Below are 7,834 nucleotides of genomic sequence, written 5' to 3'. Positions count from 1 at the left end.
GGGTCCGGCCGGGTCTTCCGCCTGGCTTCGCCGAGGCTCCGCCGAGCACCGGCCCTTCGCCCCTCAGTATCCTCGCCAGACTAAACTGCTGGCGAGTTCAGCTCTCCAAATTGAATCACAGGAGAGCCCTCGGCCTCCGGGAGGCCCCCCATTTTCTGTTTCGGGCTCCACTCTGTCACGGAGCCGCCCCAGGTAGGTCTGCCATGTTGCGCACCGGAAATTGACTCACGTGATCAACATTCAGACGCTTGGAAACTGACTCGTTCTTATGACGGTTGCCGTTTCCCGGGGTCACGTAATCCCCCTTTGCAATCTTCTGACAAGCAAAGTCAGTGGGGAAGCCAGATTCATTTAATGACCGTATTACTAACTTAACCGCTGCAGGTATTTCCTTGACAACTGTGGTGAGAAAGGTCGTAAAACGGGGGCAAAACTCTCTTAACAAATGTCTCACTTAACAACTAAAGTTTAAGGCTCAATAGTGGCCGTAAGTCGAGGACTATCTGTACTCCAATCTGTCAAGAAGAGCATTTCAGGATGGCCCAGGCCATCCTGGACAAGTAGTCCTCGACTTACGACTGAAGCCAGAATTTCCACTGCTAAGCAAGGCAGTTCGTAAGCGAGTCACGTCCAATTTTACAACCTTTTTTTTGCTACGCTTCTTCAATGAACCGCTGCAGTTGTTAAGTGAATCATCCAGTCATTAAGCGAATCTGGCTTCTTTCCCCTCCCCCATTGATTTTGCTTGCCGGAAGTCCGCTGGGAAGGTCGTAAAAGGGGATCACGTAACCCCGGGATGCCACAAATGTTGTAAATACATGCCAGTTGCCAAGCGCCCGAATTTTGATTACGTGACTGTCGGGATGCTGCGATGGTCGTACGTGTGAGGACTAGTCATAAGTCCCATTTTGTTTTCATTGCCGTTGTACCTTCGAATGGTTGCTAAACAAATAGCTATAAGTCGAGGTCACCTTGCCTCATCCCATTTTCTTCGGTTGCTTAATGTCCACCTTCTCTTCTAGGGGACCCACTGTTGATTGTGTGTCTGTGTTAATTGTGTTTGTGTGCATGTGTTTGTGTGTGCGTGTGTATGTGTGCTGGCAAACCACCATTTTATTTATCCTCTATACCCCAGAACGATAATTATTTCTAATCAGTACCTGAAGTGAGAATTAATTCAATTATGGATCATTAAAATGGCTGACATTTTGCGGCACTTGCCAAAAAGAACTCGGCTGCACAAGTGTGTGTCTCTCACTGACAAAATGTACAAAAAGCAGATTAATCAAAACCGAATATCTCCTGTTCCGTTTCTCCTGTTTCATGATACAAAATACCCAACTCATTTTTCATATGTCGTTTTAAAACCTTGTTGTCTTTTTCCTCGTGTTAAAGGTAAGATATTTCTATGTTCGGGGAAATTTGTTTTTTGTGTGTTCTTATATCATTCTTGGAACAAAAATGTCACATTACAGGGGATTTTTTTCAAGAAAAAGAAGGGAAGAGAGAGAGAGAGAAAGAAGAAGGTGACAAAGTGATAGCATATAAACAGATGATAGATGATAAAACATAATAAAGACAGAGAGAGACATATAACAAAGAAATGATACAGAGAAACGGATGATGGATAAACAGACACAGACAGACAGGAACAGGGAGATAAAAATAGATGGAATAGATGGAATAGATGAATAAGATAGATAGATAGATAGATAGATAGATAGATAGATAGATAGATAGATAGATAGATAGATAGATAGATAGATAGATAGATAGACAGATAGATAGATACATGGTAGACAGACAGACAGATAGACAAGAGAGAGAGAGAGAGAGAGAGAGAGAGACAGAGAGACAGAGAGAGACAGAGACAGAGACAGAGACAGAGACAGAGACAGAGAGACAGAGAGACACACAGAGACACACAGAGAGATGACAAATAAATGTGGATGGGATAGATTGACAGACCAATAAATATTAGGGAAATAGATAGATAGATAGATAGATAGATAGATAGATAGATAGATAGATAGATAGATAGATAGATAGATAGATAGATAGATAGATAAAGACATGGATGAATGAGAGAAATTGATGGAGAGAGAGAAAGAGACAGAGAGATGGATTAGGAGATGAATAGAGATAGAGAGATAGGGATGAGGGAATAGACAGACAGACAGACAGACAGACAGACATGAGATAGATAGATATAGACAGTTCTTTTTGAGTCATATCATAATTTAAGCAAACACACACTGAGCTAAAAAACCTTACCTTACCAATTTACAGCTAACAATGAAATAAATAAATAAAACAAAACAATAACATTCGGTAGACAGTTTATGAATATGGTGCCCCAGGCTTAATTCCATCTTATCAGCAAGAAACAACCATTGACTAATCTAAGGATCTCCAAACTTGGCAATCTTAAGATTTATGGACTTCAACTCCCAGAATTCCCCAGCTGGCATGGCCGGCTGAGGAATTCTGGGTGTTGAAGTCCACAAGTTTTAAAGTTGCCCAGTTTGCAGAACTCTTGGCTAGGCCAATGTATCTCAGCCTTGTCAACTTTCAGACGTCTGGACTTCAGCTCCCAGAATTCCCCAGCCAGAATGCTGTCTAGAGAATTCTGGGAGTTGAAGTCCAGACCCCTGAATGTTGCCAAGGTTGAGAAACGCTGGATTAGAAGCTTTAATTCAGCAGTTTGCCAAGGAAAATATTATAGACACATCTGTTCAATTCCCAGCCATGGAATTTTAGCAGCCAATGAGGCTATAAACGGATGTTCTCATTAAAAAGATAAATATTTTAGTGTTCTCTTTTTTTTTCCATTGCTCGCTTCTGCTGGTTGTAAATCTATGCATAAAATAAGTTTGGGGATTATTTACCAACTCGATGATGGAAAGGGAGGAGCAGAGCTACAATAACTTTGCGTTTGAATAGTTCAGAATGAGAATGGATTTGCATCCAGGAGCAGCTGTAACAAATAGGGAGCATCTGTGCTGCAAAATAACTTTTATCTTTTTTTTATTTTTTTACTCATAGCAGTTTTTCCCATCCTGGGAAAAAGAGAGATAGATGAACTCATCAAATTTGCAGAGGACATCAAGCTGGCAGGGATAGCCAACACTCCAGAAGACAGGCTTAGGATACAGGAGGATCTGGACAGACTTGAACACTGGGCGCTATCTAACAAAATGAAATTCAATGGTGAAAAAAGTAAGGTTCTACATTTAGGCAAGAAAAACCAAATGTACAGGTATAGTGTAGGGGGTACCTTGCTCAATAGTAGTAACTGTGAGAGGGATCTCGGAGTCCTAGTGCACAATCACCTAAATATGAGCCAACAGTGTGCTGCAGCTGCCAAAAAGGCCAACACAGTGCTGGGCTGCATTAACAGAGGGATAGAATTGAGATCACATAAAGTATTAATACCACTTTACAATGCCTTGGTAAGGCCACACTTGGAATACTGCATCCAGTTTTGGTCACCACCACGATTTAAAGCACAACACATTCTCCAAAGCTCCTGAGGGCAGCACAAGAAGCAACGGATGGAAACTAATTAAGGAGCGAGCCAACCTAGAACTAAGGAGAAATTTCCTGACAGTGAGAACAATTAGTGGCCTAACTTAACAACTGCAGGGATTCACTTAGCAGCTGTGGCAAGAAAGGTCATAAAATGGAGCACTCTCTTCTAGTACTCATGATGTTAGCTAGTTGAGTTATGAAACATCTGCAAGAAAACCACCAAACTCAGAGAGCACCATCAAGGACCCCACAGTCATCGTCCTCATCCTTGTGCTCCTCCTCCTCCTCCTCCTCCTCTCTGCAAACCCCACTCCTTTTTAGCACTGAAGATGTTGCCTAGTTGGGTCATGAAATGTCTGCAAGAACATTACCAAACTCCACAGTCCTCCTCCTCCTCCTCCTCCTCCTCCTCCTCCTCCTGATATTACCTAATTGGGTCATGAAACGTCTTCAAGAAAACTACCAAGCTCAGACTACCAAGGACCCCACAGTCCTTCCTCCTCCTCCTCCTCCTCCTCCTCCTCCTCCTCCAACCTCCCTCCCTTCTAGCACTGATGATATTACCTAGTTGGGTCATGAAACGTCTTCAAGAAAACTACCAAGCTCAGACAGCACCTATAGTCCTCTTCCATCTCCTCCTCCTCCTCCTCCTCTTCCTCCCCCCTCCCTCCCTCTCTTCCTTCTAGCACTGAGGATGTTACCTAGCTGGGTCATGAAACGTCTGCAAGAAAACCACCCAGCTCAGAGAGCACCATTAAGGACTCCACTATTCAGCCCAAAGTTACAAATATTCTCTTCTTTGATTTTGACACAAATAAATAACAGAGACTCCTGTTCTCTACTGTAGTTGCCCTTTGATACCTGAATGGGTTGTATTCCAAGCATAGGAAATGCTAACAACCGTGATTTTTTATTTTATTTTATGGCATGAAGAATTCATTATCTGATTCTCTCAACCCCAAGTCTCTTTCTCTCTCTCTGGGCAAACACATTTATTGGAAATGCTGCTTTAAAAAAAATTGTCCTCCATATGCCACAGAAAATGAAAATTTGTTAGGGATGTTCACTTAACTATAAAGAACACTTACGTTAATAGACTGAGATGGAAAACAATAAAAAAGGGAACATAAAAACCGTCGCAGCAAATCGGTGCACGTAAAGAGCCAATGCCTCGCGATCAAAATTTTAGAGGAACAGAAGGTGAAGAACTATTTTGGAAATGAATTAAAGCTTTTTGCAGGGTGAGGCATTTAAAAATTTGATTGGGTGACTGCCTCAGCCGAGAAAATGCTGAATTTAACAGGTCATTGCTGACACGGAAAGCGGGAAACCCGAAGGAACAAATTTAAATTTGCAGTTCTGTTTTACAACCTTCAAACAATCTGCAGAAAATCCTGTGATTAAATTAAATTTCAGCCAGTTTGCTCCATGTCTTTGTTCTGTCTTTCTAGCTGAAGGTGCTAATTTTATTCCCTGGATTTGTTTTTCATTTGAGGTACACTGCATTGTAGGTTTTGTAGTCTTTGAAACCATAGATCTCAAGCGTATAAGGCAGATTATTTTTGCTGAATCATAAGTATAGGTAGTCCTTGATTTACAACTGTTCATTTAGTGACCGTTTGAAGTTACAACAGCACTGGGAAAAAAATCACTTCTCACCGGTTTTTCACACATACGACCGTTGCAGCATCCCCATGGCCACGTGATCAAAAATTGGACTCTTGTCAACTGACTCATATTTATGACGGTCACAGTGTCTTGGGGACACGTGATCCCCTTTTGTGACCTTCTGACGAGCAAAGTTAACGGGGAAGCCCGATTCACTTTACAACCGTGTTACTAATTTAACAAATGCAACGATCCACTTAACAACTGTGGCAAGAAAAGTTGTAAAATGGGGCGAAGCTCACTTAACAAATGTTTCACTTAGCAACGTAAATTTTGGGCTCAGATTGTGATCATAAGTTGAGGACTATCTACCGGTATAAGCAATTAGAACTAGGGACCTTCCCTACTATATTGCTGTTATTCTATATCTATCATTAAAAGTATCAGCTTGTCTCCAGTGACTATCTAGGCCAGGGGTCTTCACACTTGGCCCTTTTATGACTTGTGGACTTCAACTCCCAGAATTCCTCAGTTGGCCATTTTGATGAAACTGCGGGCTTAGATCCAGACCAGGGGCCTTCACACTTGGCCCTTTGATGACTTGTGGACTTCAACTCCCAGAATTCCTCAGCCAGCGTGCCTGGCTGAGGAATTCTGGGAGTTAAAGTCCACAAGCAGGGGTCTTCAAACTTGGCCCTTTGATGACTTGTGGACTTCAACTCCCAGAATTCCTCAGCCAGCGTGCCTGGCTGAGGAATTCTGGGAGTTGAAGTCCACAAGTCATCAAAGGGCCAAGTTTGAAGACCCCTGGTCTAGGATTTGTAAATTCTCATCTGCCATGGTCAGATGCAGTTGCAAATTCGCTTTTCTGCAAACTTTTCTGTTCATTAGACAAGCCGAGATGCTATTATGTAAACAAAGCAATTGCTGGCAGCAGCCCAGATTGTTCCCCAGCAGCTTTTTGCAAAGATCTGTCATAGTCCTCAAGAAATAGGCATTCCCGATCCCGGATGCTACCCCTTTATCCCACAGTAGTGAGATCACACTTGGAATAACGCATCCAATTCTGGTTACCATAATGCAAAAAAAAAAAAAAGATGTTGAGAGACTCTAGATTCTAGAAAGAGTCTCAACCTACTGCTGATGTCCATGACCCAGAAATCTTTTGACGTGGCTTCTGAAGCCTTCCAAGAGAACTTTGCAGAAGGCAGGAGACCAGAAGAACGGAAGTCACCACACATAAGGTCATGTTATGATGTGCACATGACCTCTTCCTGTCCCGGAATACACATTTATGGGATCCACGATTTCAGATTGTCACACCATCTTTGCTTATCTGCCTCTGGGGCAGCCAGGAGTGACGATATCTAAGCTACAAAGGAGACCATCTAAGTTGACCATCTTTCGGCCAACTTCTGCTTCACATTAAACGGGCCCCCTAGTGTTCATCCTATTGAAACATGGATAGTCCTTGATTTATGACCAGTCATTTTTCTGGTGCATATTAAATGCCCGTAGTGTTCATCCTGATGATAAGATAATCCTTGACCCAAAAATGCTTTTTCACGAGACAGCTGGACTTTCTTATTTTCCTTTGAAGATGTTTTGCTTCTCATTCAAGAAGCTTCTTCAGCTCTGACTGGATGGTGGGGAATGGAAGGATTTATATTCCTTGCAGCCGGTCATTTGCATTCTTTTAGAGGGTCATTGAGGCCACCTGGAAGTTTATCTGTGTCCTCAGGATCACCTGAGTGATGCAAATGGGTGTGGAGCCTTCTTGGAACTGTTGAAAGGACTGTGTTGTAGACAGAGACAGTTGATGTCGTATCCCTCCCCCTCTGTTGAGAGGGGGCTGTTCAGTTTTGACCTAGATGGCCTTTTTGACCCCTCTTTCAAACCAGCGGTCCTTCCTGTCCAGAATGTGGACTTTGCTGTCTTCGAAAGAGCGGCCTTCATCTTTTAAAAATGCAGATGGACTGCTGAATCTGGTCCCGATGGGTTTGCTCTCCTATGTTTGTGCTATGTATTTGTGAAGTGGTTGTTTTGTTTCCCCAATGTACAGATCTGCACATGGCTCACTGTGCTATATGCCACGTTGCTCAGATTGTGTCTGGGTGTTTTATTCTTGCGGTGGACAAGCTTCTGCCTTAGTGTATTCTTGGGTTTGAAGTGTGCACGTATGTTGTGTTAGCTGAAGACCCTCCTGAGCAACATATAGAATGACTATTTGTTGTTTTCTTCTTTGTCTGTTATGAAGAAGTTCCTACTGGGTCTGTTTTGGGATCTCATGAAGGCCCACTTGGGACACCCACACATTCTGAGGACAAAACAAGAAGCAACGGATGGAAACTAATCAAGGAGAGAAGCGACCTAGAACTAAGGAGAAAAGGGGGGGAAAACGACATTACCATAGGTGTATACTACAGGCCACCCAACCAAACAGAGGAAATAGACGAATGTTTTGCTAGTCAGCTAACTAAGGTATGTAGGAAGCATATCACAATAGTAATGGGGGACTTTAACTACCCTGACATCAACTGGGAGACAAACTCTGCACCAAGTGGAAGATCAAACAGATTCCTTGCAAACCTAGCAGACAATTTTGTCTCCCAAAAAGTAGAGAAGGGAACTAGGGGATTAGCCATTTTGGATCTAATTCTCACTAACAGAGATGAAATGATAGAAGGTGTTGAAG

Source organism: Protobothrops mucrosquamatus, unplaced genomic scaffold (genome assembly GCF_001527695.2).
Source record: "Protobothrops mucrosquamatus isolate PMUCROS unplaced genomic scaffold, P.Mucros_1.0 scaffold81, whole genome shotgun sequence".
In the NCBI taxonomy this organism is placed as follows: Eukaryota; Metazoa; Chordata; class Lepidosauria; order Squamata; family Viperidae; genus Protobothrops; species Protobothrops mucrosquamatus.
Note: the sequence above shows the minus strand (reverse complement) of the source record.